We start from the raw sequence: 17,543 nt of genomic DNA on the forward strand, positions 1-17,543 counted from the left end.
ATGAATGAATGAATGAATAATTCAGCAAATACATTAATGAATGAACTTATTAATAAATGATAAATGAATGAACGAAAATATGAATGAAAATATGAGTGAATTAAAAGTGAGCGAATAATTTAAGAAATTGATGAATGAATGAATGAATGAACGTATAAATGAGTGAATGAATGAATGTATGTATGAACGCATGGATTAATAAATCGATTAACATATAAATGGATGAATGAATGAATGAAAAAAATGTTATGTTTTATTTAACGACGCCCGTAACTGCAGAGGTTATATCAGCGTCGCCGGATGTGCCGGAATTTTGTCCCGCAGGAGTTCTTTTACATGCCAGTAAATCTACTGATATGAGCCTGTCGCATTTAAGCACACTTAAATGCCATCGACCTGGCCCGGGATCGAACCCGTAACCTTGGGCATAGAAGGCCAGAGCTATACCAACTTGCCAACCAGGTCGAATGAATGAATGAATTAATGAATGAATTAATTAACGAAGTGAGAAAATGAATTAATAAAAATCAATCAACGAGTTAAAAAAGTGAAATAAAGAACGAATGCATGAAAAAGAAAATAAATAAACAAATAAATACATAATTTCATGTTCTGACGAATCACGGAAAGAATGAGATCAAACATGAATGAATGAATGAATGAATGAATGAATGAAAGATAAGATTGGACATATTATCTGCTCAGAGAGACAACCAATTATTACACTAACGTCTGGACAAATTGGTAAGATTACGTTTAATTGATGCTGATGCAAGAACTGATGACACAAGAAGAGGGTGTTGAACACGTCGTTATCATTTGTGCCGACAACTGCACGCAGACGCTTGAGAACTGCTGGAAGGTTGGATGAGAACGCCTTGTAGGAAATCAGTCCAAGAGAATGGCAGCGAAAACGAAGTGTCCCGTCTCACGTACACAGCCGCACAAGGGAAGGGTGTAAAACACATGTAAACATGGAGTAAACATGCAGCGCGCTCTCTGAGAAAACAGCCAGAGCGAGGAATATGCAATGTCGCCAGTTCCAACTTTGTTGGAAGGAAAATTTCTCTGCGACAGATTCCTCCGACCTATCCTTAAACGATTTCTCAGAGACTTTCAAAGTTGCTAGAGGTTTAAAAGGTTAACATGATATCAAACATATTTAATTAAATTAGATTTAGGCCACATATTTCAACTAAATTATATTTTGTCACATTCATACACAGTTTTATAGTTATTTCTGCGAAAGAATGTATTTTTGAATAACCTAGAAATCAAATCTTGAAGAAATAACAATTCTTCTCTTTTGGTGTCACTTATTTGGCATGTATAAATATTTGTTCACATTTTCGCAGTATTTATGTATATTATTTCATTTTAAATAATCTACATGTACAATATTATAATTAATTTGTATATAGACAGCATTAAGAAAACCTAACATGTTTTGCGTTTTGAACAACGCTTCTTCTTGCCGAGAATGTTGTTTCCCGCCCAACACACTGTTTCAATGGTTGTCTAGCGCTTGAAAAACACCGCCGAAACTTGCGTAAACACAACTCGTAGAATTTTTTCTTAAGTGGATACGTTTTAATGAGGAATATGCATTGCATCCAACTGTTAATTGTTCAGGTAACTAACAGACATTGATAATGCAATGTACCAACAGAATTTTACTATTATGTTACTGATTTAGTATAAACAATTAACAATGAAAACTCATGCATTATTATGCACTGTGTCGGGCTTAGAGGGGACAACTAAGCGGGAAAATCTGACGCGTTTCCCGTCAAAAAGCAACCTCGTGGCTCGGTAAGAATGCTGACAACTTTGGTTTGACTCGGTTTATATTATTATTATTATTATTATTATTATTATTATTATTATTATTATTATTAGTAGTAGTAGTAGTAGTAGTAGTAGTAGTAGTAGTAGTAGAAGTAATGGTGGTAGGAGTGGTAGTGGTGGTAGCGGTAGTGCTAGATTTCCGCTAATTGGCGGATATCAATTAACTATACTTACTGTTCGTTTTTTTAGTGGATTATTTTACGACACTTTATCAACATTTTAGGTTATTTAGCGTCTGAATAAGGTGAATGTGATAATCCCGATGAAATGAGTCCGGGGTCCAGCACCGAAAGTTACTCAGCATTTGCTCATATTGGGTTGATGGAAAACCCCGGAAAAAACCCCAATCAGGTCACTTGCCCCGATCGGAAATCGAACCCGGGTCACCTGGATTCGCGGTCAGACGCTGCTAGAGTCTTTTTTTATATAATAAATTTGTTGTACGGAGTTGGAAGTCGACATAATTTATACAACTGTTTAAAATAATTTAAACAATAGGCCCCTTTTAAGTAAATAACGGTCACGTGATTTCCCCGTTTCGACGATCCTACGGCATAACCACTCGGACGGACAGTACTTTTTCTACGGTATTTTCCGAATATGACCAGTATGTTTCGCTGCATTAGCTGCGGAGAATTTTGCTTGTACTCAATAATAATCTTCTGATGGGCCTATACGTTGTATAATTATGCTGTGAATGATCGAATAATTACTATAAATATCTCCTGAAGAGAAAGTCAATTACGTCTATTATGACCATTGACAAGATTTGCACATTAGTTGCTTTCAAAGTCGTATAGTATCTACTGCTAACTTAGTATATTATATATTTTAATCGTTTATACATATATAACTGCATATATAACGGTCAAAATTATATATATATATATATATACTGTATATAACTGCTAAAATTATATAGTCAGTACTTATCGGTATATTGAACAAAATGTCTAGTGAAATTTATTTCTCATAATTTTATTTTTAATTTATAAAATATCATGTTTTTAAGACTGGTAGTAGTCTAATATTTGTTTACATTCAACACTAAGGCTAGGGCTCCACTAGCTGTATTTGACAGCTGCTGTGAGCTGCAGTCTACTGCCTGAAAATGGAATACACGCAAAACAAGTGTAGGTGGCTATATGGGTAGTATTTCACTGCGCCTAACAGAATTTCGGCGGCAGTACCAAGGTCTACTGCCAGGGGAATAGAACATGTTCCATTTTCGTGCCGTTATCTGTCGCCGAAGCCTGGCTCCACTGGCCGTGGTAGTCCTCCTGTTTCCAATTATCCATGAGGCGAAGCATCCCTTATGTATGAGCATTTTTACTTGGTATGCTCACTTACTTACTTACAAATGCCTTTTAAGAACCCGTAGGTTCATTGCCGCCCTCACATAAGTCCACCATCGGTCCCTATCCTGTGCAAGATTAATCCAGTCTCTATCATCATATCCCACCTCCCTCAAATACATTTTAATATTATCCTCCCATCTACGTCTCGGCCTCCACAAAGGTCTTTTTCCTTCCGGTCTCCCAACTAACACTTTATATGCATTTCTGGATTCTCCCATACGTGCTACGTGCCCTGCCCATCTCAAACGTCTGGATTTAATGTTCCTAATTATGTCAGGTGAAGAATACAATGCATGCAGTTCTGCGTTGTGTAACTTTCTCCGTTCTCCTGTAATTTCATCCCTCTTAGCCCCAAATATTTTCCTAAGAACCTTATTCACAAACACCCTTAATCTCCGTTCTTCTCTCAAAGTGAGAGTCGAAGATTCACAACCATACAGAACAATTACTTCGTATGTCTAGAACAAAATTCCGACATCCGGTAGAACTAAACAAATTTAGCTGGATATTCCCTAAGTTTGTGATGCATTGCAGCAAACATGCCTTCGTGTTTTTCTGTTGCTTAATATTGGATGTATCCACCTTTTTCTTTGATGCAATCTTCGACGACAGCGAACCAATAGCAAATATACAATCACCTTGATAAATACTTGTACTGTGCTCATTTTCACTGCAATTTTTGCTTGATCTTGTAATACACAAAGAACATCACAACGCTGTTTTCAGCTGAACAACAGGAGTGGAGCCGGGCCAGAGCACAGCGGAGCGGTGAACTACAGCTTTCACATGTAGAAAATTTGCAGCAAGTGGAGCCACCTTCTTGCAGTAAAAATCTAGGCAGTAGAATGCAGCTCACAGCAGCCGTCAAATACAGCTAGTGAAGCCCTAGCCTAAACGTGAATTCCATTGTCAATGACCTTGCGTCCATACACAACATACGAACGAACGACTACTTTAGCGTTCGTACCGGACAAAGTGAATAATGACTCTGTATTCTCATTTTAGAAAAAGTTACTCAAAAACACTTTTTTTTTCTGGGGAAATCTTGACAAGTACAGAAAAATATTTTTTTACTTTTTCATAAGTTGTATATGTAGCTATGCTCTACGACCAGTATTTGGCAGTTTATGACGTTTATACCCTGTATATATAGGATTTGGATTTTTGACATTTTTTCGTATCATAAGAAACCACATTTTCGTTGATATTACCCACTCCACGAATAACATCTGATCTGTTATCAATTATTTAAAAGGTAAATTCACTTCTACCCCTGTAGGCCTACATCTTGCTGAATCATTTATTAGGTATTACTATAGGCTATACAGTGCTCTCATTTTACAAGGAAACTTCGCATCACTCCGCCGCCGGCCAATTTTCTGCTCTCCCGACCGCAGCGTGGGAAGCCAGTTCTACAAAAGATAACAGCAGTTAGTTGTTTCTGAGAATTGCCGATAGTAACGGAAAACGCTCCCCACCGGTGCAAGCAGGAAAGTGCACGTCGGGCTTTCGCTGGAGTCTAGTTTCCTCGTAAAATGAGAGCACTGTACAATAAAGGTAGGCCTACTATGGTATATTTCGATAAAAAGAAAATATTTTAGTGAGTATTATTATCATACTCTTGTTACTGCTACTGTCAATATTGGTACTGTTATTATTACCATATTATAACAATTATCATGTATCATTATAATTATTTCAATAAGAGTGATTATGAATCAAAACTGTATTTAAATAATTGTGCAACTCGTAATGTAATATACATTTTGTACATCTATAGGGGAAGCAAGGTTCTCAGTGAAATTACAATGGGACTTACCCTATTTTCTTACTGGATTGAGTGAGGTAAATACTCAATTTTTTAAAAATTAAATTCCAAAGATATTAGCACATTCATTCTTAATATTCTGCCCAAGGGCAGGTCTTTCACTATAAACCCAGCATTCTCCAATGTTTCCTATTTTCAGCCTTCCATTTTGTCTGAGCATAATATTGGGACTTACAGCTTTTTAAATTTATTTTAGTAGATTATTTTATCAACATCTTAGGACATTTAACCTCTGAATCAGATGAAGGTGATAATGCCGATGAAATGAGTCCGGGGTCCAGCACCGAAAGTTACCCAGCAATTCCTCATATTGGTTTGAGGGGAAACCCCGGAAAAAAAAACCTCAACCAGGTAACTTGCTCCGAGCGGGAATCGAACCCGGGCCACCTGATTTCGCGACCAGACGCACTAACTGTTACTCCACAGGTGTGGACTTTTGATATGTCCAGTCTTAAAAAATTTAAGGCCTATAATACTGTTTCTTTACTTTGCTTCGTATTTAGTTTTCTTGAACTATATTTAGCCTAAATAGGCTATAATATGAAATTCACTGTTTACTATTATATTATTATTATTATTATAATTATTATTATTATTATTATTATTATTATTATTATTATTATTTTTATTAATATTGTCTGTTGTAAAAATAATTGGATGAATATAGCAGCAGGGACGATTTATATACACTTGTTTAGAGTTTAAAAAGAGACATTCAAATTTAGGAAGTAAAGAAGTTTGAATGTTTAAAATAAGTGCCATAGGTTGACACTTGCACTAAAACCAGAAGTAAGTGTAAGTTAAACCAAAATAAATTGAATAGTTATATGATAGAAAATTTGTTATTAAATTGTATATTTATTGTGTAAATCACTATTTGTGCATACGTATGTCAGTTTAAATTATTAAGTTTATGTACTTTTGTGAACCATTTAATAATAAATAATCCTAATCTAATTATTATTATTATTATTATTATTATTATTATTATTATTATTATTAGTATTAGTATTAGTAGAAGTAGAAGTAGTAGTAGTAGTAGTAGTAGTAGTAGTAGTAGTAGTAGTAGTAGTAGTAGTAGTAGTAGTAGTAGTAGTAGTAGTAGTAGTAGTAGTAGTAGCTCTCGGACTCCGATTTTTTTGAAATTCAAAAAATTTTGTTGAATATTCTTAAGGATTGAATCCAAATATTACATTACCATTTATATTTTGGCCATTGATGATTGTGTTGGGTTTGCATTTTTCTGAATTTTTTACTAAACAATTCCTGTCTTTCTAAATTATTCTGTAGTGCTTTATGGTCATCCTCATTGAGGGCAGATTATTTTCTTTAAACATTTATATATAGTAGTATTATCATTATTACTATTATTATTTTAGTTGGTTATTTAACGACGCCGTATCAACTACTAGGTTATTTAGCGTCGATGAAATTGGTGATAGCAGATGGTATTTGGCGAGATCAGACCGATGATTCGCCATAGATTACCTGGCATTCACCTTACGGTTGGGGAAAACCTCGGAAAAAACCCAACCAGGTAATCAGCCCAAGCGGGAATCGAACCCGCGCCCGAACGCAACTTCAGACTGGCAGGCAAGCGCCTTAACCGACTGAGCCACGCCGGTGGCTATTATTATTATTATTATTATTATTATTATTATTATTATTATTATTATTATTACTGTTATTATTATTTATATAGTGAAATTTGATTTGTATTTATTTATTGAAATTCATTAATTTTATTTACATTTCATCGATCTATTCTATTTATTTTATTGGTTACATATTATATTATTTTAACTTACCTAAAATTGTCAAATTATTCCCGATCGTTTACAGTAAAATATTGTACAAAATATCCGCTTCCGACGCTTAACTGAGAGAGAGATTAGAAGATTAGATGACAGTGAAACGTTGCTTTTGCGCGCCTGATGGTCAACACTGCCGAGTCCATAATGTTAATGGCGTAGCCCACAGCAAGTAATTTCAGCCATTATCTCCATATTCGCGAGTTTATATTTCGCTGTGGTATCATTGTCGAGTTTGGTAAATAAGTTAGCGGCATTTGCAGATCCCATAGTGGGAAGAACATACAATTCTATGTTCGTAACTTGTTACTTATCATTAGCATTGAAACCAACTGGTCGTCGAGTTTGTTGTTTGGCTTTTGTTGTTATTTTATTCGTACGCTTCGACTGTTACAATTACAATGATTATTAAACTTAAAATCAGTTGATTACAAGGTATAATACGTTTTTTTAATATATCTGCAACAAAAAACCGATGCAATGTGAAATACACGTTACTGTAATATTCTGTAGAATATAATTTTCAGGAACCCGCCCCTGAGCACGAGTTCTACTTTTTCAGGGGTGAGCTAAATTTTTATCTCTTTATATTATATTTTATGTTAATTATTAGTAAAATAAATAAATAAATAAATAAAACTATTCATAACGTAATATTTAATTTTATGAAACTTGTAACGAACACACTTTATGTAAAAGATAATAGCTATTGACGTTCAATATCGTTTCAAGAGACCACTTTACAAGTCAATGATGTCGCTGATAATATGATAATATTCTTAATACAGGAGATGTGTAAATTTATAAGTCTCTTAGTTTCCACTTTCAGGATATTGAATAACTACTTTTCGGCTACTGACAATCGAAAGAAGATTATCAGTCTTACTAGGTCTATGGAAATTTAAACTTGCCTATGGCTTGCATTTTTGATCTCTTTAAACGAGATGTAAAGTTAGTAGGGGCAAATGCTTGAATACTGTATAGATAATTCTGGAAAAGAAGAAGAAGAAATGAAATATTGTGCCCTTAGAAAATACTTCCAGAAGATGTGACTACACAAAAAGATACCGTACGTTATGTAATGTATAATATTCGATTGGTAAGGCCTGAGAAATAAAATTGGGAAAAAGAACTCCACAAAACGAATCTTGGATAGGATTTTGAAACGGATTAAGGCTTGTGGACTGTTCAATTACCTCCGTTCTCTTAACAGGTAGTATGAGATTTGATGGAAAAATATCACAATCCAGCATTTTTTTTGTTGGATGTATTCATGCATAGCCTGAATAATTTGGAAACTGATCTATGGCTCGTCCCTAAGGTCTCTTTCCGTCTGATAGCCTAGTTCTTACCAAGTAACTTTTATCGGGAATTGTTCTTCTCTTCTCCTTAGATGTCATAACCAGCCTAGCCTTGTAATTTCAACTATTGCTACAACATCTGGTTCCAGGTATAGGCTGCTTATTTCTCTATTCTTCCTAATTCGGCATGAGATTCTACAGAGAATTTAAATTCATTTTCCAAATTTTCAGATTATAACTATTACAGATTCAAATGAAATTAAAGTAATGTGAGTCGAACAGCTAGACCAGGCTAGCAGAACAGGGCGACAATTGTGGCGTTGCGTCACTCATCGAAAATGTCACGCATCCCTTCTTTCTACCCCAGCGTCATTAACTTGATAGGGGAGGGGATTTGTATTTAGTGTCTGTGTTATGTGATTGCGTACGGGGCACAGTGACGTCAATTCAACGCCAGTGGACTGTGGGAACCAACGCTTTCCCCATGCTTTCCACCCCTCTCTCGTCAGTTCTGTAACCCTGAACTAGACAGTTGAATTTCCGCAAATAAAACAGCTCAAATTTCAGCTCAGATTTGTGTAGTCTAATTTCGTTTCTCTTGCTATCGTTTTACTGTTTCCTTACAAGTTCGTAATCACCCTTATTCTCATTGTAATACAAACCGGAAATTACTACAATGTACATACCCAGAAGAAAAATTTGGGCCACCTGTATTTCCCCAGTTCCAGTTATAACACTACGCATGCTCAGTAACCACTCAGTAACAAATTTCGCAGTATGTTATAACTGGAACTTGGTAAATTCAGGTGGCCCAAATTTTGTTTCTGGGTCTGTACCATTCATTATAGTTTTAAACTTTCACAGTGATCAACTCTGTACGATGTTTTGGGTATTTGCACAATGTCGTAGATGCAAATGTATGTTCCATAATCAGGATTGAAGAATAACCCTTGGTAAAAAAATCCAACAGTTACTTTCCCTATTCCCTTTCCCTACCTTCCTATCTAAGACTCGTTACAAGCATTCAATAATCTCCCATCTACAATGTACCATCTTTCCCAGATCAACCACACAAATGCCATAATGAAGCGAATAGTTGATGCCGATGTTCGAATATTTAGAAAGGCCTAATTATGACATCTTACAAGAAAATAATACTGCCTATGACACATACTGTAATAAATAGATTTGCCAATATTGCACTGAATTCTTCTAGGAGTAATTTACCTGGCAATAACCATCAATTTTATCTATCGATTTATAAAGGCCTCAAGAGTGCTATTACAACTTAGCAGTCCTAGAATGTTTTTACGGTTTAATCTCATATTTCAGTACTGGGTGTGATTTCCTATGTATTTATCAACAAAAGCTTCTGCTGTCACTTGTAACTACCTGTAGTTAAATGACTTAACCCCACCATAACTTTCTTACTATAAGCTACAGCACATACTTTCATTTGGTTTCACGAGATATCGAATGACTTATACCAACCGATTTTTATGAAAAACTAAAATGTCACATTTCTTTTCGGTGTTTCTTCTGAGTAGCAGAAAGAAGTTATCTGCTTTTTGTTATGTTACAGTAATAAAACGCGTTCAGTCCATGTTTTAAGACTGGATTAGTTATTTTATCCACTGGTCTACAGACTGAGCGAGTTTTCATGTGACATGCACAATAACAGAAACTTTTAGATAAGGTTTGGCGTTGTTTTGGAAGAAAACAAGTTTAAAATATTATAGAGGTCTCAAATATAATCATAGTTATGTATAAATCATAAAAATAGCCAAATAGACTGAGCGAGTTTTAGGATCATACTGTTCAATTTAAGGGCATATGTACGTGAACGACCAGAAATATTATCAGAAAATGCGGGCTCTAAATTTCTAAATTTTTATAAGGAAATGAACTTACATTGGGATAAAAATTAAAAGGTACCACAACAAGACTTATTAGAACTTAAATATCTGATAAAAGTATAAAAAAGTTACTAATAATATTTTCTAGAATTTAAGTTAAATTGTCCAAAATTTGAAAATTTTCCCTATTTCATAACTCCACAACCATTGGAGATAGAATTATGAAATTCTGTACACTTATTTAACATGCATTTATGCAAAAGGTAGACTACAATAAAGTACATTTCTTTGAAAATAGAAAAATTAGGTCACAAAACATTATGTAAATTTTAATATATATCATATAGGGCAAATAAAAAAAAATAACTATTAAAATAAACAACCTAACATGTCTGAGAGTGGTCTATTTTTTAGAAATAAGTATTTATTACATGCAGGAAAAATATTAAAGATGTCAGAGAGACATAACAATATTATGGTTACCAAATGATGTAACTGCATTTTTTTTTCATACTTTGATAAAACTGGTTTGAAAAATATTATTAGTAACCTTTTTTTTATACTTTTATAAGATATTTAAGTTCTAATAAGTCTTGTTCTGGTACCTTGTATTTTTTTTTCCATCTGTGAGTTCATTTTCTTATAAAATTTTATAAATTTAGAGCCTCCATTTTCTAATAATATTTGTGGTCGTTCACGTGCATATACCCTTAATATATTCTTATCACTAAAACCTACAGACCAAAGAGCAATTAGGCCTATGTCTATTACTAAGCACCATTGTTAATGGCACTAACAGTTAATTAAAAATTAATTCCGAAAGGATTTCTATAATCAGCAAGAAAAGTGATGGAATATAAATACTTAAATTTAATCCTTCCATGCTTTATCACAGACCTGAAGAAGGGTATAGTACTATAGAGCCCTAAAATAATATGTAGCCATGTCCATACAATATTAACTAAGATTTAAATTATTAATAAACCTGCATTTTCCACACTCGCAGTAGCTTCCAGTTCTGAATCATTGATGTAATTTGCTTATCGTAGATGTAACACTGTGGGTTAAAGCTTTCTCTCTTTTCCATGAAATTCCACGAAGGTAGAGGGAAAAATTGTGGGGAGTTGGAAGGCATAGCGCCACTCTCCGCGTCCAGGAGTCACCACAATCGATTAATAATTCAATGTAGTTTTCATCTCTGTTAGATTCGCATTCTGCGATACAAATTCTGTTAGACTGTATCGCCTTTAAAATGTGGGTACGCTTTGCTGCTGCATTGCAGTCCCACATAAAATTATACCAAGGGGACAGAAAGAATTCCCGCAGATATTATTCGCAATATTTCATTAACGTTTATGGGACACTAGCTGCGGACCTGTTTGCCTTTGAAACGAGCGCCCTCAACTGCCTATGGTGCAGGTTATTTCAAGCGATGTGGTGCTTAAAACTTCTTGTATAGCCACTTGTACTCAAGTTCGCGGCTAAGACGAACATCTCCGTCTCTACCTGTCTCTTACCTCAAATGACACAATGACGTACCTGCTTCCCGCTTTATAACTCTCGACTTAAATGAGCAAGAACTCTCAGAGAATCCAGTTTACGCAAGGCAGAGACCCACGAGATGGTCGTAATCAAAATTATGCTATTCATCTTTATTTGGTCTGAAGAAACAGTGAGAATTATAGGCGGGTAATTCTGTACATGCTATCTCTCTTTAAAAGCAGCTAGATAATAGAAAGGCAATCATGAGCAGTGTTGGGAAGATAACGAGAAAATGATCAGAAATATTTCTACAAAAGCATCATATACTCGGCAGATGTGTAATTCAAACTGGTGACTGCTAGGAGACTATCTGACCTATCTCTGTGGTATCATCGGAATTTGCAAATCCATTTCCAGAAGGTGCTCGTAAGGGTTCATTGTGGTATACAGGGTGTAAGTAATATAACTTTGTAGATTTTAACAGCTTATTCCTTGGATATAGTAGAACAACTACACAAAATTTCTGGGACTTTTTATAGACTCCAGTTTAACATGGGATAAGCACATCGAGTACATATGCACAAAGCTATCAAGAGTTTTATATTTGCTAAAGAAATTAACTACTTGCGTTTCTCAAAATTATTTAAGATGTGCCTACTTTTCTTTCTTTCAGTCGATAATTCGATATGCCCTAATTTTCTGGGGAAATGGAACCAAAATTGGAAGCGTCTTGATTTTACAAAAGAAGGCCATTAGAATTTTATGTAAATCAAATTATCTGGAACATTGTCGGCCACTTTTCAGACAATCACGGATTTTAACAATCATAAATTTGTATATATATATATGATCTAGTACTTTACACTAGACAAAATATCGACAATTACTCATTAGTGGTCAATATACATGATCATGAAATTAGAAATAGTGAACAAATTGATATTCCATATTGTAGATTACACAAGAGCAATACAAACTTTTTAATTATGGGGATGAAATTATATAATAAGGTCCCAAGTCAATATTATAAATTACCAATCAATAGTTTCAAAACTAGATTTTACAATTGGTTATTAAATAATCCCTTTTATTCTGTTGCTGAGTTTTTCAACAGAAATTTGTATGCAATTGTATTTTAATAAATAAGTTTTAATTGCAGTTTAGTTAGTTTTTCTTCAATTTAAAAGTTTCAAATTATTTCATGTTTTCATTGTATTACTTAAATTTTACTGTTTCTGTTATTAGTGTTTTTTAAAATGTATTTATATGTTTTTTTCAATGTATTCTGTTGAAGCCTAAAACTATATGTCTAATGGCCAAATAAATTTAATTGAATTGAAAATTGAATTGAATTGAAAAATACCATATTAATCCAAAATATATTTACATGGCTTTAATTTACCTAATAATATTCCCATTATACTTTCGATTAATTAAATTGTAGGTATTTTTCCCTGTAAAGCAATACCTGTAACACATCCAGATAACTGAAGTGTGATTTTTTTAAATACATATTTTTATTTCCATCTATTTGCTCGCAAAGGTTCTTTTTCCTTGTAAACCTGCATCGCCCTAAATCTAAAACTTTACTTTCAATAATTTTAAGGAACTCTTTCTCATGAAAGAGCAGAAGAAGAGATATTTTATGGATTTTAGATAAGAATGTACAGAGTGTAACAAAAGTTTCTGGTACAGTGAAAATTTTAGTTTTTTTTATGGTAAATATGACATTTTCAACCAAATTATTAATAAAGGATTGCATCACACCACAATCAAGTAGTTCCAACTCCTACACCATAAAATTTGGTCATGGTTCCTGAGAAAATGGAAAATAAACAAGAGAATAATATTAACATACTGTTACGGAAACTTTTGTTACACTCTGTAGTATAACATAATATAAATATTTTATTTTCAATGTAATACTATTTTAAAATCAAGTATTCAATTTACACACATTTACCTTCCATACCAATTAAAGCCTTTCCGAAGAATGTATAATATATAATTATTAAGAAATATTCAAGTCACTGACTGACTTTTATAGATTGTGAGACTACCTTCGTTTTCCTATAAAATGTATACTGTGGTAGAATGGCATGGTAACTAGACATCACTTACGAAATGTAGTTTGCCTGTAGACAGTGTTTAGTCTATCGCTTCAGTTATGATGTCGCTGTATGTGGGAACTTGAATCAGCGAATTTAACAAAACAGCAAGTGTGGATTTCTTTTAAATATTAAAACTTTTTGGTATAAAATGACAAATAATCGTAAGCCAAACCTATTATTTATGCACAGCACACAGTTTTTCATTTATTTTCAAACAAATATATGCTGAAGTAGGTAGTAGTAAAACCAACTCTAGTAGTAGTAGTAGTAGTAGTAGTAGTAGTAGTAGTAGTAGTAGTAGTAGTAGTAGTAGTAGTAGTAGTAGTAGTAGTAGTAGTAGTAGTAGTAGTTCTAGTGGAATAAAATTTTAATCGTAGTAATGATCGTCTTAGTAGCTGCAATAGTGTTCGTAACAAATTTAACTAAGCTTTCAACTGAAGTAGTTTTTCAGTATCGAAATTCAAGATGATCAAAAATATAAGATTAAGTGTTTATCAGGTACATGGTTATACTGAGTGAACAATTCTTCGCGCAACCGCGCTTTCTCTGCTTACCGGCTAGTCGGCGGAACCAGCTGTTAACGCTCCCGCCTCCACCGCGCTGAAGGTCGCGTCAGGTGTCAATGTGAGTTCTACTATTGCAAGATAAATGCGTATTGTTCTTTAGGCGACGTAATAGAGTGTGTTAAGTTAACATGGCTCAATTCACGTATTCTAGTCCCCACAGAGTATTCATACGTGCTTACATACTCGGTTCGTGCTGTAAGGAGATTATTTCAAGAGAGATTCCCTGGTGTCCAAGTTCCAAATTGAAGTTACATTGAAATATTGTAATAACTTACGCGACAAACTGTAGGTAGATTTACTGCTGACTTCCTGACACCCGTTCACTGCGGTTATCAGCTTGACTCACCAAAGACGCGCAAGCAGTGAAAGCAGGCGCGCAAAGGATTGTTCACTCAGTATTACGGTCTAGTTTTTTTAATAGGTTATTTTACGACGCTTTATCAACATCTTAGGTTATTTAGCGTCTGAATGAGATGAAGGTAATAATGCCGGTGAAATGAGTCCGGGGTCCAACACCAAAAGTTACCCAGCATTTGCTCGTATTGGGTTGAAGGAAAACCCCGGAAAAAAACCTCAACCAGATAACTTGCCCCGACCGGGAATCGAACCCGGGCCACCTGGTTTCGCGGCCAGACGCGCTAACCGTTACTCCACAAGTGTGGACATTACGGTCTATGGGACTTAGAATTATTTTATTTTCCTTCTGAAGAAAGCCATGCTTTTGATTTTATCGTCCTCTAAAATCATCGCCTTAGTTCGGATTTAGACAGGCAAACCTTGGATTTAACATTTAGCAGGGTGATAGCTAGTCTACCCAGGAGAAATCGGATATAAGAAATGGGAAGATATGAAGAATAAATGTCAATGTCGAAAAAAAGAGAAAAGGGAATTACGGAGATTATTTCAAATAGTTGCGACCAAATTAGAAGAAAAAGAAGACGAGATAGAAGAAGAAAAGAAGAAATAAAATTATAAAGAAAAAGAAAAGGAAAATGTTAAGAAAAGATAAGAATGAAGAAAAGGATAAGAAATCAGAGATAATTAGAACCTGGTTAAATAGCACGAAAAGAGTGAGAATGTGGAAAAAAGCATTATTAATTAATTAATTTATTTATTTATTTATGTATTTATTTATTTATTTATTTATTTATTTATTTATTTATTTATTTATTTATTTATTTATTTATTTATTTATACAAATTACAGTCAAGCACAAAGTATATGAAAAATCTTTTAAAATAACAATTTGTTTAAAATCTTGAAAAAATAAATTTCTTCCTAAAAATATACTTTATATTTCCCATATTCTTATTAAAGAATTTTTGTACGAGTATAAAGGCCTAAAGATAATCAATTTATGCTAATAAGTTTCTGAAAACGTTAATTCCGCCACAGCATCACGAACCAGTGATTTCATGCGAAGACAAATGTTAACAGCAATTTGTGTAAATGAACGAATATTTTCTACTCCGTCTCATTCAGCCTGTATTCGTATAACTGATACGCAACAGTTAACTTGCCGGAGTGCCTCTGGGATTGCAGAGTTCCAGCGACAAACAGAGCAGAAAGTAGAAACACAGATTCTTTCGGATCGTAGAGGTGGTTCACGATGCGACAAATTCGTTAACACGAGAGACTTCCCGTTCTGCGCGTGCCACACCGATGTTAAATGTTCTGCATTCGAACATTTAAATACTAAAATTCTATATTATAGTGCTGGTTTTACACGCTGTCTCATATGAGAAAGTTGAGTTTATAATGAACAATAATTACTTTCGAGTAGATTTTATAAAGTACGCACGTTTCTCCACCAGCACAGATTCCCGAACTTACGTGTCAGCTCCATAAAATATATCAGTACATAATAGAGGATTCCAACACATTGGAAGAAATAAAAGCAGAAATTTCAAATAGTGTAGAATAACACTTAAAATACCGAGCGAGGCAACTCAGAAATAAAAGTAAAAATTTGGTAAATTTGTCACATGAACAACTTTCCTGCGCTAATTAAAAATATGTTGGTAATTTACCTTAGTTCATTACTACTTTCAGCTTTATTTTGGTCATCTTATTATTTCCAGTGGGGTCCTCATTTGTTTCTGGTTTCTTCTTATGTTTACTATGGTAACCTTGCAGTTATAAACAAACATGGCTGACCAGAGTCCGTTTTCCATCGAACAAAGATTAGGTTAGTGACAGCGGTTTGGCTTCATGAAAGACGTCATACCGGCAACACCGTGGAAACAGTGACGATGAAATTTCGTGACCGCTTTGGTTTGCAAGTGCGTCGATACCTGAATACGACCTTTCCCAACCGGTGGATTGGAAGAGGATCTACAGATGATCAAGCTCCTTTTACCTGTCCTCCACAAAGTCCCGATCTGACAACATCTGATAATGCTCTCTGTGGATTCATCAAGGACAAAGTGCGAAATCACCGCTATAACATAACGACACAATTACGAGGAGCTGTTGAAGATGTCTTCAACGAAGTGACCCTTTCTCCGCAAAACATCTGCCAGGACATGGCGCAGAATTCACCTGTGCTATGAAAATGAAGGTCTTCATACTGATATCTTGGATCGTTAAACTTTCAGGTACATGCCCATATCAATCAATCAACCATACCCATCGTAGTGTTGTAATACATAGCGGGTACGCTCACTTTATGACGTCTCTGTTTGTATATTTCGTACTGTTCTAGTATATTTAATTTCTGGTTTTTCGGTTCAATATTTAGGATTTCCATGTCTCTTTCTATATTAATGTAGATGTGGTGTGTGTTAATGATGTTTTGTGCATATGAGGATGCATTATGTGATTTAGTTACGGCATATACGGAGGACACATCACCAATACCAACCACAACAACAGCAAGATAGAAAAATTGACCAGAAAAACAGAAAGTAAACACACTAGAACAGTACGAAACAGACACAGATACAAAAACACAATCACAATATATCAACACGCAATTAAATTTTAGAACGCACATTCTATTGAACATAGAAGTGTGATTACTCTTTCTATTAAGATTTCATGCACCCTACAAAGAAATATGAATGCCGTAGGTTTCCAAAATGTCCTAATATGACTACTATGGAAAAACATGAAAATTGACATTACCGTATATTATTTAAATGCAAAATAATTCTGTAGTCCTAACAATCAGTATTAAAATAAAATCAGCGTATTTTTCTTTAGAGACAAATAATAAATAATGATGCCAATAATAAAAATTGGAATTGCATTACAATAAAATTATACATAGGCCTCCGAATGTCATAACTGAATCGATTATTTGATAAACCACACAAGTCCATATTTAACCAAAACGAATTTATTGTGTTTAAAGCAGTAACACATGTATTTGCAACTCTGT

The 17,543-nt window shown here is 34.3% G+C and overlaps 3 protein-coding genes across 6 annotated transcripts in view; 2 read left to right on the top strand and 1 right to left on the bottom strand.

The window, feature by feature from the left end:
• LOC138693158 (lachesin-like) overlaps nt 1-17,543 on the bottom strand; it is a 1,789,721-nt gene that overhangs the window by 813,599 nt on the left and 958,579 nt on the right. The gene's annotated exons all lie outside the window — the stretch shown is intronic.
• The window catches only part of LOC138693156 (uncharacterized), a 297,205-nt gene that overhangs the window by 35,588 nt on the left and 244,074 nt on the right, over nt 1-17,543 (top strand). The gene's annotated exons all lie outside the window — the stretch shown is intronic.
• LOC138692828 (kallikrein-7-like) overlaps nt 1-17,543 on the top strand; it is a 189,477-nt gene that overhangs the window by 24,806 nt on the left and 147,128 nt on the right. The window lies entirely within an intron of this gene.

Source organism: Periplaneta americana, chromosome 17, assembly GCF_040183065.1.
Source record: "Periplaneta americana isolate PAMFEO1 chromosome 17, P.americana_PAMFEO1_priV1, whole genome shotgun sequence".
Taxonomy (NCBI): Eukaryota; Metazoa; Arthropoda; class Insecta; order Blattodea; family Blattidae; genus Periplaneta; species Periplaneta americana.